Here is a 15643-nt window from a genome sequence, read left to right as displayed (position 1 = left end):
TTAACACTGGGGCTACTTGAGACTGAAGCACAGGTTATATGGGCAGATGAGCTTACCATGGCACTAGTGGCTGTGCATGGATGAGGTAGATAATATGATCTCAGTGCCCAGGGCCCTCTCAATATATACAGCTGAGTGAAGGTCCTGGACTGTAACATGAAATAGAAGACTATGTGTTACTCCATAATGAGGGGCTTGGGATGTATGAGGGATCCTACTAGGTACTGGTGCTTTTCAAAGACCTGGTATCAAGCAAATGAAAAAAACAAAACAAAACAGGGCCTATGTCTCTAAATGCTAGATACTTAGGGCACATATAAAAGAGCAAAAAACATTCATTTCTTGAATGCCACCCAATAACCTCACACTGCTGTACCCACTTTTGCATGTGGTAATAAAATGTTGGGATCTTCTGCCTGTCATCTAGTACCAACCCAGAACCTAGTTTGCCCCTATAGTTCTCATGGTTTATTTTAAATCCAATATTACAAAAAAACAGGTAGAGGACAAATTCATTTTCTGTCTGCTTTACAGTGAGACACACTATCAACTCTGGTCACAGCAAAATGAGTACAATTGAAAATTTTAATGTTAATTACATAGTTCAGGTTCAGAGACCATTTGGAGGAATTTTCCAGTTGTATCCATAGCAGAAGTGTAAGAAAACCCATTCTCTTTAGCATACAAAGTTGAATCCACTGTGTGAACTTAAACTGATTTGATCTGTTTCTTCGTTATTTCTCACTTCAGGTGTTTGGGTGTTCTATGGCCATTCATGGAAATACTTGAATAGACATAGTCAAGTTCACAAATGTTTTCTTATTCCAACCTTTATGTCTTCATAGCATTTTCTGTCCTTTGCAAAATCATCAGTTTATTGCCATGGCATTTCTTTCTTTGTTGGTGTGGAATAATCTCATAGGTGACCTTGACTATTTGTTTGTGGTTTCTCAGTACATCTTTGTTTCAAGTTACTGTTGAATTGCTTCCGTTCACTAATGAAATTATAGTAAGTGAAGCTTAAACGAAATGGAAACTAGTTTGTGCACATGACACAGCATGGTACTTATGAAATGTGTCAAGGACAGCAGCCCCTCCAATGAGGACCTGTGGGACACAGTAGGCCATAGATCAATGACTATTTCATGTCAAGAACTCAGTGTTTCCAAAGTGACCTTCCAATTTTGAGACTGTATACATATTTTTAATATCTTATTCATAATTTTAAAAGGCAATTTCAAAAATTTTACCATTTGCAATAATGTAACTATTGCTGAAATTTATATTATGTATGACTCTACATTTGCATTTCCCCTTTAGGATATTAAAAAATAAATACATAAATTTACTTACAGAGAGAGAATGAGAGAGAGAGGAAGTGTGTGCACCATGGCCTCTAGAAGCTGCAAATAAGCTGAAGGTGCCTACACCACTTTGTGCATCTGGTTTTCTGTGGTTTCTGGAGAATCAGCCATAGGTCATAGGCTTTGCAGGCAAACACCATAACCACTGAGCCCTCTCTCCTGCCCATTTTTGACATAAAAATTATTTATTTGACAGCTGGAGAGAGGTAAAAAAAAAAAAGAGAGAGAGAGAGAATGGACCCACAAGGACCTCCTGCCAGTGCAAACTAACTCTAGATCCATGTGCCAATTTTTGCATTTGGCTTTATGTGAGTTCTACAGAATCAAAACGGGGTCATTACTCTTTTCAGGCAAGTATCCTTTATATTCTGTAGAATATACTTGATATTAATAATACAAAACCAATTATTCATATACATCTCAAGGGAATCTCTTAGTATTTCACAAAAATGTGAAAAAAAGAAAATATGGATACCTATATTCTAATCAAGAATATTTCCCTAGACATGAAATCTGGGTGTAATTTGTTATGTATTTACATACTTTATGTGAATGCATTGTAATTCACACCATCAGACATGGTAAGAATCCTTTTTATTATTTCTAAATATATGCCTACCATGTTTATAGTCACTGATATTTGATTTATGTTCCTAAATCTCACTTATAAATTGACACCACCAGTCTATGTCTTTGTGAAATCACTCATAGGTATTGTCTTGAAATAGTTGACTAAATGTAAAGCCAGGTAACTGTGAACGTTTCTGTGAGAATTGAAGAAATTTGTACAAGAATAGTGATGGGACTCTGACTCCAATAATAAAATTAAGAATCAAATGGAACATGAGATTTCACAAAGATAATGAGATAAAACCTGAAACTGGATACAGATGCCAGCAGCAGGATCATCTTCTTGACTTTGTGCATCTCCAAATTGTATCCCCTTTATTTTTTTCTCTTGTCTTATTGCTTGAGCTAGGACTTCCAGTATCGTATTGACGAGCAGAGGTGAGAGTGAAATCCTGTCTCTTGTTCCTGATCTCAATGGGAATTCCTCCAGTCTCTCTCCATTAAGTATTATTTGGACGTTAGGAGATATAAACAGACCATAGTGATTTTCCCCAACTTTTTGAACATGATGTCATGTTGTATTTTGACAAAGGCCTTTTTTGCATCTATATAAATTATCATTTGTTTTTTTTGTGTGTGTTTAGCCTTGTTTATATGCTGTGTTACATGGACATATTACTATATGTTGAACCACTGTGTGTTCCTGGGATGAATCTCACTTCATCATGGTAAATAATGGATTTGATTTGTTGTTGAATTTGCTCTGCAAAGATTTCATTCAATAACTTTGTATCTAGGTTCATCAGGGAAATAGGCCTATAATTTTCTTTTCTTTTGGCATCTCTGCATAGTTTTGGTATTAGAGTGATAGTAGCTTCATATAAGGAGTTGGTTAACTTTCCCTGTTTGCCAGTTGTTTGGCACATTTGCAAAAGTTTGGTTTCAGTTCTTCCATCAAGGTTTGATAGAATCCAGGTGAGGAGCAGTCTGTTCCTGAACTCTGCTTTTTTGGGAGGTCTTTTATTACCTTTAAAATTTTGATGGTTGTGGTAGGTTTGTTTAGGAGTTTCCTCTGCTGTGAGTTTAGCTTTGGTAGATGGTATGTGTTGGAATTTATCCATTTCCTCTATATTTTGCAATTTTGGGTAGCAGAGGATTGGAAGTTAGACCTGATGATTCTCCCAGTTTCACTTATGTCTGTTGTGATCTCTCCTTTTCCTTTATAATTTTTTAAAATTAGATACAGCTCTCTTTTTTGCTGTATCAAATAGGCCAGGGGTTTGTCAATCTGGTTTATTTTTTCAAAGAATCAACTCTTTGTTTCATCAATTTTCATAGTTTCCAATTCATTAATTTCTGACCCACCCTGTTAGCTTGTGTCTCTTGATTGGTGAATTAAGACCATTGGTATTTAGGGTAATGACTATGTGGTTTAATGTGATCCCTGCTATATTATTTTGTTTTATGTGGTTTTGTGTTTTCATGGGTTTGATGCTTTTTGTGCCTCCTCTGAGTTACTTTATTGTGATTTGCTTCTTGTAGGCACTTGAGTTGATTAATTTTTTTTTTTTCTGTGCAGAGAATTTCCTGAAATACTCTCTGTAAGTTTGGTTTTGTGTTCATATAGTTGTAAAACTGAGTTTTGTCACAGGTTTTTCTTGTGCTATCTATTATGAGGGATACTTTTGCTGGGTACAGTAGTTTGGGTTGGAAGTCATAGGTTCTTAGAGTTTGCAGTGTTCCATTTCAGGCCCTTCTGGCTTTCAGGGTTTCCACTGAGAAGTCTGAAGTGATTCTGATGGGGTTATGTTTAAATGTGATGTGTTAATTTTCCCTAGCTGATTTTAGGTCTTTCTCTTTAATGTCAATGTTTAGAGTCTTAATGACAATATACCTCGGAGACTTTCTCCTTTGGTCCAATGTGTTTGGAATTCTGTTAACTTCTTTTATATTTGTGGGCCTTTCTTTTGCGAGAGTGGGAAAGTTGGTGTGAAATTTTTTGTAAGTTGTAGAAACTTTAAGAGGGATGTTCGTTTTGTGTGATAGATTCTGGAGAAGGTGGCATTGTAGTTTTGAGGTGTACTTACTATATTCACTTGCTACTGTTATCTGACCATTCTGAGATGAGCAGGCATCCTTTGTTAGTGAAGCTATGAAAATATACTCAAGTCAAAATAATGACAGCCACAGATAATTTCCATCATAGGCTGATTCCGCCAAAACAAAGAGCAAATTAAAAGTAAATGCCTGTCTCTGTATCTCTGTTTCTCATACAAATTACAGCCAGTGCTTCCATAGTCCTTCTATAGTCATTTGGCAAGCCCATTCCCGATTCATTTTCCCAAGTAAGGGTTCTCTACTTTGGAACTACCTTCAGTGACCAATGTCTTCTTTACCCTAACTTTATGTCCATGTTTTTGGCTGTAATCTCCATGCTTCAGCGGTTGGGGAACTTTTTCCTCTAGTAGAGTAAGAATATTCTCTGGCTGGTGATCTTAATGTGGAAAGATGGAATGGCCTCCTTGCTTCTCTCACAATGCAGGGCGAATGGTTCAAGGTTACAAAGGACATATGAGGAAAATGAAAACAAGATTTTAAAAAATGGTAGATAAAAATTGTATCAGGAAATCAGACACAGCAGATATAGATCCTTGGTGTGCACACTTGGGCAAGTCAGGCTCTCTTCTCCATGGGAACTTTAGTCCGTTCAAAATTGTAGTCACTCTTAAGGACTCAGATTCCCCACATCCTCTGTTCCCTTATGTGTGTGTGTGCTTTGAAGACACAGTGTGTTAGGATGTCAGGATCACTCAGAGCCTCTGACGATATCAGACCACCCTGACCCACCCTGCTTCTCCAAGTCCTGAAAGAACCAGACACACCACATTAAATATGCTCTTCATCTGATCTTGCAACTTTCCTAGCTGGAGGGACTGACAGAGGAGATTAAACATAAGAACAAAGAGAAATAAAACCTCATGCAGCTTGGGAATATCTTAAGTTCCTCTTGAAGACAAGGATTTGGGTTGGAGACATGGTGCAAAGGGTAAGGTACTGTCCTGCAAAGCAATTTCTGTTCTTAGTTTTCAGAGACTATGAAGGCTGTTTTTCAGTGATGTTACATCATCTATTTTCAGATCAAAGTCTACTAAGGCATACTTATAATTAGGGCCATTGCTACACATTGTGAGCAAAGTCCATAGAGACTATCTCTCAGTTGGGCAATTCTTGAACTTGTTGGTCAGTGTCTTGTTAAGGGGTATCTTGCTGTATGGTCATTTTGGGATTTGAATAGCAGAATAGGAATTCTGGAAGGACACCAAGTTCTATCCATTCATAGTGGTTGGTGGCTATAAGTTTGGGAAAACAAGGAAGCTGTTGAGAATAAATGCTTCCCTGATGGGCAATACCCACAACACACACACATACACACACAAACACACACACACACACTATAACAGAAATGAGTTTTTTTTTAATAGAAACTTGTGTAAAGCTCATAAAATTTTTGTCCATGGAAAAACTTTATAGAAAAAAAAAGACCCATTTGGGTACCAGCGAGAGTCATCTATTGTTCCTAAATCACCTCAGAGTAATGAATTTATCTGGACTCTGTCTCATCATTACCCTTCTGGTAGCATCTATACATGCACAAGGAATTGTACTGTTTTCTAATCTCTCCATTCAGGACAATTACTATTTTCTCCTACAGATATATTCGCTCAATTTTAAATCAGTTTTTATTTGTAGGCATATGAATATATACATGGGTGTATCCCATTCAAATTAACTTCACTTTAAATGTAACTTCTCATTTTTTTTAGGAGAGGTAATGACAGATATAATAGCAGCATGAAGTTGGATAATACTATGAACTTTTTTCATGCAGTAGTTTTCTAGTTAGAAGAGGGATATTATATATTGAAATTATAAAACCATAGATTACATGTTAAAATTTTCCTAACTCCAAGGCATATATTCTGGAAATGATTACCTACAGCACTAATGTTAGAGCTATATTAACTATTCCATATCTAGAAATCTGCATTGTATGATTGTTGGAATTTCCAATTATTCATTCTGAATTTTGATGCTTAACGTTATTTCCCTTGCATTTTGAAGAGATTTTCTGAGACCATGGAATCCCTCTAGGCCCTAAGTAGCTACTTGCAAGGATCATTTTTAAGTGTTTGAGTGATGGTGTATATGTGTTACAATGCGATTGTGAGAATAAAATCACTTCTTTTTCTTCTTATAGATATGTTGCCAATATGAGGAGAATTGAACTCCTCATAAGTAGTGGAGTTTTGATCATGTGGCAACAAAAGACCAGGGTCACTCCACTTTTTTTCTCCCTGGGATGACTTGTACCCTCAGAAATAGAGAGAAAAATAAAATATTTTATTAATTTTGTAAGTGGACTATCTTTTTCCACCACCCTGCAGTTATGCACAACAAAACACCAATGTGTCTTTTTAAATTGTGTATTCCTCAAAATAAATTTTGATAATAGTGAATATAAATTATATGTATAAGTGCAATGCAGATTTTAGGTCGCTATAAAATGTGTATTGTATCAGATGATTATCTGAAATTAATATTCTGTAAATAGTTGCTAAACACCAATACTGATATAAACTGACACTGATAAATCTTCTTGCCATATGAATCCCTCCAAAATGTTGGAAAATAAATTAATCAAACTTTGAGAGCTTTTACAGTTTTGTTTGTAACAATTAGCAGAAACTGCTGTAGAATTCAGGGATATAATCATGTTAGAGAGCTGAGGCCATTTTAATGTTTTGAAAGTGTGAAGTCCCACATGCCTGAAAACATGTTTCACATCCCTGGTGACAGTGATTTGTGCATTTGTGCAGGATGTGAGATGAGGTGCTTAGATGATGGGCACAGTCACACATCCTGATTGGGGTACCCACCTCTGTCTTCATAACCACTGGTGTAAAGGTACCATACTTTTGGGTAGGTAAGTTTTGTGTCCTTAAAGAGCCGATACCCAGTGGGTTTGTTATCAGGAACAAATATTGGTTCTTCAATTCCTAAAATCTTATCTGACAGAAAAACACAAAATAACACACTGAACTGGGAATATGCTTCTGTCAGTAACATGCTCAGACATACAGAAACTCCAGTATCATGACCATGCACTTGAATGCACTGTAGAGTTACATTCATGTCCTCACCCTAGAACAACAGATACTCATGTAAAAGACGACTACATCCAACTATAATTTTGTTGCCTCAGACCTTTACTTCTGACATTCCCCATTATTCCTGTATGAAAATTAGAGAAATCCAATATGAAATCATTACTATATCACATATTTTTGGTGATGCTAAAGGATAAATACCTTTCCCTCAGCCAGCCATCTTGTCTTGCTTCATTATCCCCACATGTTCTATCTAATGGAGCTCCCTGGACATATGCCTTAAGTCAGTTGAACCTATATTCACAGATTTCAGTAATTTCCCTTCTTGTGTGTTTGATTTTGTTGCTCTGACAGGCTGAATGGTTCCTGGCACACATGTGGCTGAGATAGATATCTGTAACCTAAGACAGCCTGGACATCCCACCTCATAAATGAGACCACCAACACTGTCTTCATTCCCGGATGTTTTGATGCAGGTACATTTTGGAAGGACAGGAACACACTTCATGTAAGAACACTGGACCTCAGTTTCTTTAATATACTCACTTGTACACTTTCATTTGTTTATTACCCTTTAATAATATTTCTCAGAGAAACCCATGCATTGTACTGGGACTATAGGCCTGAATCAGGTGATGGGTGCTCCTAGTGTCATGGAGGGATTGCAAAATAGATCAGATGACAAGTATGGAATCTACAGTCACAGTGGGGCCTGGTGGGTGTGTTAAGTTCTATGCCAGAGCTGTGTTTGTTGGAAATGTACTGAGTTTATGGAGTGGTAACAGAGCTGGAAGAGCTCTAGGGGATACAGGGGTTCCTGTGGTTCTGTGGTGAATAATATTGCATACTAAAGAAGGAACTTATAGATTCCATAGTAAAAGGACCCATAATGAATTATGAGCTTTTTAGCTCTGGGATCTTATAGGGATGCTGGGGACATCCTACACTCAATTTCTAAGATCCTGGCAATACCTGAAGCTGGAAGACATACTCCACTGCAAATCTTTGTGGAGCACAACATGCTGAGTGTAATGCAGTCCCAGAACATATTGAAAATCCTACAATGCACGAACATTGACCCAAACCTGGTGTCACTCCAGCTGAAAAAGGCAACCATTACTATGTCTCTGGCCCAGGACAAGATCCTCCGGATCACACACCACTACCACCACAGAAGTCCATGCTCCTTTATAACCAAAATGCAATGCCAAACACTATGTTCTCCTCCAATACCATGCTCTGAATCCTGACCCAAAAGACCAATGCAGACCCAAGTTTCACTCTGCTCTATATCCCATTCATAATGTTTTATAAAACCTTGTGAAAATATTTTGAATACAAAACCAATACGGTAAGGCCAGGGAGAGATTAAATGTTTTCTGATGATCATCCTGAAATAAATCCATATACAACTGCTGGTTTCAGATAATTGATGTAACAGGAAATCTTTATGTTAGTGACCTAAGTCAGACTCAGAATCTCACCATGGAGATTTCTATTTCCATCCTTTGTAGAAGATGAAACAGGAAATTCTCCCCCCACCTTTATTTGTTGTTGTTATTCAGAGCAACTTTGAAGTCAATATGTTTCAGGGTGTAAGGGTTTCTTTTCCCAACACCTGATTCTTTGCTCCACTTTATCTGTCATGTCCAAAAATCAAGATATACAGTCCCAATGATTCCCTGTTTGTGTGATGTGGAATGAGCTCATTATTCCTGTAAAGAGTTTACACAAATTTTCTCTGTCCTATGTGTCATACACTGTTGAGCTGTTTGGCCTGGCTATATTCCAATAATGATATGATGTTAAATGCGGCATGATATGAAACAGAAACTTGATTTTCTTCACATGAGAGAGCGCATCAAGATTCAATGGAAAAAACAGCCATCCCTACACTGGCATCCACTGTCATGTAACAGATGGTGAAGCACAAGTCATGTGCCCCAATGGATATGTCACTCCATTCACAGAGTCTTTCTAAAGTTGCTCTCCAAGATTAAGGCTGTTATTCCTGTGCCAAGAAAGCATAATTTTATTATTAACAGCATCAAATCTAATTATCTATGTTTGTAACACATGAGCTGATATTTATACTTGACAAACTTCTAAGTTAGAACAGGTACATATATGTTACCATGATTATAGATATTTCACTAGGATTGGAGCTCTGTTGACACGTCCCCATGTGTATAGAATGAGTCAGGGTGAATGTTCAGTGTAATCTCTGTCCCATGTGTAAACTGGTCTTGTGCGTTGTCACCTATAATTCTGTCTGGTATAGATTTATGCAAACATTCTTGAATTCATTCTCACAATCCAGACTATACCAAGGATGTGTAGAAGAGTAGCAGGACAAATGTAGAAAAAATGAGAAGAAACTTTGAGTTTCTGGCACACAATATAATCTCAAAGAAGGAGAGATTGTAATTCAGTGTCCTCACAGGGGCAACTCAGGCCCATTATGATGGCCTTGCATAGGTAGCGCCAGGCACTGCTACATCAAGAATATCCAGGCCAGTTTACATCTGGAAGAGTTCTTTGAAATTAGAGATAGAGCCAGAAATGAGGGAGTGATAAATGCATCACATGTGGAGCGAGACTATTCATTCCATTACAGATTTTATTAAATCTAAATTTAAGAAAAGAAATGCAGCTGGGCTCAAGTAATGGTTTTGTGTTTAAAGGTCAAGTGCTTCCTTGAAAGCTTGATGACCTTAATCTAATTGTTCTGTGCAAATATAAAGACAGATGAACAAAGTGGTCCATGCATATAGAAGACATTTGCAGGAGAAAGATGCCCTGGCACATTTCTCTTTCTTTCCCTCTATCTCTTATTCTCTATCTTCTTCTCTTTGCACATAAATAATAAAATATTTTTTTAAAAATTATTTGCATATTGCTATGCAATGCAAGGGTAGCATTTACCTTTGTTGAGAAATAGACTTTGTAGACGTGGATAAGCAAAATTAGAAATTTCTCCTGTTTTCAAATAGTCTTAATATACTATGACCATCAATTTTTGGAATGGAACTCCTTGAGAAATAGGCTTGATACACTTATCCACAACTGAAGAAAATGACACTTTCAGGCACAGCTTGACAAGACTGACCATCAAGTGCAAGAATTTCCCACACTGAGAAATAGCCTTTATAGCCTCTGATCACCATGTAGCAATGGCCCAAACTGTTAAAAAAAAAAAAAAACTTACTAGATTTTCATCTGAAAATGAAAAAGGTAACATCATTGAAAAGTAGCCTTCATCTTCTGAAAACTAAGACCAGGAATTGCCTTAATGAGAAACATCCTTCCTATTCACTAAGTATCAAGTGCAGGAATTCTCTCATTCTGAAACAATCCAAATACATGGTGACATGTAAGAGTAGGAATGGCCATCGTTGAAAAACTATCTTCGTATTCTCTGGACAGTAAGTGTAGAAATTTCACTCATTGAGACATAGCCTCAATATAATCTGACAAGCAAGTGTAGCAACAGACCTCAATTTGAAATTGATTTGATACTCTCTGTATACCCACAGGATGAATTGTCCTCATTGAGAATCAGCCTTAGTAGATTTTCGCTACTGAGGTTATATTCTGCGTTTGTTGAGAAAGGCTTTTCGTATACACTGACCAGTAAATGTAGGAATGTTATTATTGAGAAATCACCTCAGTAGACGCTGACCAGCACATGTAGGAATCACATGCATAAGCAGACTCTCACCAGTAAGTTTAAGAAAGGTCTCCATAGAGCAATGGCTTTGTTTGACTGTATACAGCAAGTGATGTTGAATTGTAACAGAATGTCTGTCTAGTGATGGCTTTATAACTTGTTGCACATATATTAAACTTTCTTTTTTACATGTGGCATAGGTGAATATAGAATCCATTGTGGGCTATGAGGATAACTGGATTTGTAATGTAGGCATCAAACTACACCATTGCCTATGGAAGGTATACAGTCTTGTATTTGGCACATAACAAATGAAATACAACTGAGGATAAGAGATGAAAATTTCATTGTTTTAATGCCTTTCTAAACTTAAATATAGACTTTTGTGGGGTAATAGACACGTGTATGAGCAGCGTAGAATTGGGAATGAAATGTTATAAAAGTTCATGTACTATAGAAGCAATGTATTTGGGTGAAAACCTGGAACATCACCACGTGTTTTATAATAGAGCTCACCCTGACTTCTGTTGCTGTTCTTGTACAACACATAGTGATTGTGTTTGCTCTCTCATGTGCAAGAAGCAGATTTCCTGCTCACCATAAACTTCCCTTTATGGCAATCCTGTTAGAAATATAAATAATATCAAACCTAGCTCCACACTATTTGGCCCATCAGGATAGACTGAGAAAATGTCAATTTTCAGGATGACCAATGACTTCATCACACATGATTTAAACAGAGTAATGTTGTCAAGTGTAAATTGAGGCTTTTTTATGGGAGGGAAATGTGTTGTGGGGATTTAGTTCTTGGCAGAGAGTAATTCTTCTGCCATTAACCATATCCATCCCCAAATTAGTAGCTGGAAACAACCTATTTATGAAAGAATGAAGGAATTGGTGAAAACAAATTACACATAGATAACGCAATACTACTCAGGCATTAAAGCATAAGCCTAGCCTGTCAAAATGGATGAAAAAAACCCTCTCTGTCTAGTATCTGAGTCAGGATTATGCTGCCACCATAAAGACATACATTTGTATGTATTTTTCACCAGCTGTATTTGGGAGTGGAATCACACTGGAGGGTGCTACTGGAGGCAGAACTGTCCCTCTACCTGGAGATCTTTATGAAGGTGGTTTTCAACTTCACCATGTGATAGTCTTCCACTAGACCTCAGAGGTGAGGAATCTGCATTGTGATGATGGTGCCTAGAGAATTGTGGAAAACCTGGAATCTAGGTTAGTGTTGTGCAGTGTTAGAGTCATAGTCGTTGGTTATATTGGAGGACCTGGGTGATAGCAGGTTTGGCCAGTTACAACACCTGGAAGGATTATTGATAGCTCCCTGGGACCCACTTTTGCCATGTGTACAGAGCCTACGCCTGTGGAAATGCCTAGATTTCATTCTGATTTTCCCCACCACATCCACATATGAACTTTGATTCTCTCAGTTTTGCTACTGTGCTCCCACTAACCTATCACACACCTCGTCAGCATTTACTCTAGCATCTATGTTCCCCAAGCAGATTCTCCATAAAGATAATGCCTACCCATCCCAAGGAGTGACCATCTTGCCTTACTAATCATGGCACACAGGTACTCATGGTTCTGTCATACGCATTTTCTTTCTCCCTCTCTCTCCTTTTGAGATATCATTTCATTCTAGCCCATGGAGATGCAGAATTCACCATGTAATCTCAGAATGGTCTCAATGGCAGAGATCTTCCTACCTCCACCTCTTTGCTGGGAATAAAGGCATGGATCACCACATCTACCCCATTTTCCCTTAAGAACAAAGCAGTTCCTCAGTGTCATGTGTCAAAGTATTTCAGGAAGGTATGCCTCTCTCATAGCTCATCTAACTGCCAGAAAACTGCAGTGTTGAAGTTATCATTCTAGTTCAAGAACTCAAGTGGTCATTCTGAGACCTAGTTTTTAACTCTCTCTAAAACATGCCAGCCCAGGAGCTTCCCATACATTACTTCAGGGTGCCCCCCCCCCCCCGTATTAGCACTACATAACAATTGAAGGCCTGGAGCACTCACAGGAAAGTCTGTATTCAAATACCACAATGGACTGCGGTTCTAAACATCCTTCCCTCCATTCTAACTCCGCCTGCCCTGATGCCCCTCCAGTACCTCACAGCCTCATACAAGTCCAGATTAAGTCCCTGGCTCCCCTGGTGACACTGAGTAACCACACCAGCAAACATCGGATGCCAAAGAGAATCTCAAGACCCAAACCCACATTCTGCCCATGTTCTCTGAAACCCTGGAGTCCTCTTTTCCATCCCCTTCCATTATATAACAGAGTATAAAAGGATTTTTGTCCTTGAAACATTTCCTGTGGATGGTGCACCTTCAGGTATATAATATCAATTTTACACTTCAGTTCTATCATCGCTTTTTACTAATCTCATTACAAAAATAAAGCAATGCCAAACCCAGACACAAACCACCTTGAATCAGGATTGGAAAAATAAAAGGAAAAAAAAAAAAAAAAACACGAGAGAGAAAGGAAAAAAAAAAAACACATTTAGAGTCTTGTGATTACCAGTTGGATCCTCCCACATCCTGCAGATATGGACTTTATCTACAGCATCCTACCACCTTCTGTGCAGAGTGAGAGACCTGCTCTGAGCTTCTCAGGAAGAGGGAAGACAGATTACAACAATGAAGTTTCTGTTGCTGGCTGTGGCGCTCAGCTGCTTGGTGTGTGCAGAGAAGAAACCTCTTAAGGTATCATGTCTACCATGATTTGACATAGGGCAGGTGATCATAATTTCAGGTGTATAAGCCTTCTAGAAGGGCATGAATGACATTTGATAGGGCAATGGCTCACTGTTCTTGTGTTTTCATAATTCTGTAATTATCCTCATAATATTCTTAAATTAGTTTTGACTTGATATGAAGGTGTTGACAATAAAATACTGTGTTCTGCATAGGAAATTGTAGGTCAGCCTGGACTAGAGTGAAATCCTACTGAAAAATACAGAATTGTCACAGATTATATCTTAGAAATCACATAAAATTTATGCTCAAAATGTGACTCTTTCATATTGTATTTTAATCAGGTTTTCTATAACTTTTTATGGCATACCTTGCTCTTTTCACTTTTAAAATACTACGGTAGCATGGATGACCTCTCTTATAAATACAGTTAACTTTCCTTATATTTCTTTTTCATGTCCTTAAACATTTTTAGTATTTCAAGAATGCTGTGCATAGCCAATAAAATAAAATTTTAAAAAATTTGTATGCACAGCATAAATAAATGAATAGTTAAGTTATATATATTATTATATTTGGCCAAAAAATTGCATACATATCTATAAGCTGCAGATATTGCAATATATCCCTTGGACTTAACCATAGTTTCAAGGGAAATTATGACAATGTGCATGGATTTGAAACAACATCACCACCCACAAGGATTTGATGCTAATATTTTTATGAGTAAAATCAGCTGCCATGATCACAATAGATATTGATGAGGAAAGTTAGAGGAATAGCTGATGCTTCTCATTGAACATTTCTTTTTTAGTTTTCAGGGAAATATCGCACGGTGTCCATAGCTTCACACAGTTTAATCAGCATAGTAGAGAATGGCCTGTTAAGGATATATGTACATGAGGTGGAATTTTATGATGCTTAAAAGGAAATGTTCATCACTTTTGATTTGAGGTAAGCAAGATTTTTCTTGTGTGCAAGACACCAAATGTGGAATTCTGGCTGGTACAAAGGTGTCAAATTTCCACTGAGAGACAGAGAACTGCTAAGAAAACTGGAGTTGCTGTCCATTCTTGAAAGAAGCGTGAGGTCTTTGCTCATGTTACATTTCAGTCCCTGCCAGAATCTAGTTATACTGCCATGAACAAACCTTAAATGACCCAGAGATGCACAACTCAAGCTGTTGTTAATGATTTTATTAACTTTTTGAACATGCTAAGAAAAAAATGCTACCCGTTATGCCCATAACATGATAGACACCAGAAGATTCAGTGGCTTTGCTTTAGAGTTTTTCAATATCTGAACTCAATCCATGACTTTGAAAGTAACTTCAAATTCTTGTAACTCTTGGCTAACACTCTCATGTAGTGTGATAGTAGGCATATACCACCATATGTTAGTTGGATTGGATAAGTCATGAATTAATTATCTGCTAAAATCCTATAGTGTCATAATTTCAGGGTAGCTTTCTCAGTTATTTTCATAGCCCTAGCATTTAGGGACATATACCTGAATTTATTTACAATTTTTGGTGGCAGAATTATTTATGTGTTGAGTTCTAGCAAAACCATGGTAAAAGGAAACACTCTGTCTCCAAGAGGTTCCTCCAACACTCAAAATAATCACCTCCTTAATTATGAAGGACTCTAGGAGAAAATATAATGCCCCTCACCATTGCATGGCACAGTCTTACTTAATAATGACCTTCCATAAAGTGAGTGAATTTGTTGATAAGTGTGTGAGACAAGGGACAGTGTCTTACTGCAAAAACATTAACCCTGGAAATACGAAACTTTCCCCAATTATTTTTTATTTGCATAGAAATTTGAAGATATAAGGAATCTGATTTCTTCTCTGCCCAAGTCAAAAAAACTCTATAAGTTGTGGAGATGGTTCTGTGGATAAATGTGTTTACCACTCAAGCACGAGGAGGTTATTTTAGTTTGTTAGAATATAAAAATCCAGTTGTGTGAGGACAGTTCTGAAAGCCCAGTGTTAGGGAAGTAGAGAAAGGATGACCACAAAGATATGCCTATGTTTTCCCTGGGAGATTCAGTGAGATCCAGGTTCATCAAGAAAAACTCAGCATGAGAAATAGGTCAATGAAATACACCAACATTGACAGCAGGTTCACCTTTGCAC

This window comes from Jaculus jaculus, chromosome Y, assembly GCF_020740685.1.
Source record: "Jaculus jaculus isolate mJacJac1 chromosome Y, mJacJac1.mat.Y.cur, whole genome shotgun sequence".
NCBI lineage: Eukaryota > Metazoa > Chordata > Mammalia > Rodentia > Dipodidae > Jaculus > Jaculus jaculus.
Note: the sequence above shows the minus strand (reverse complement) of the source record.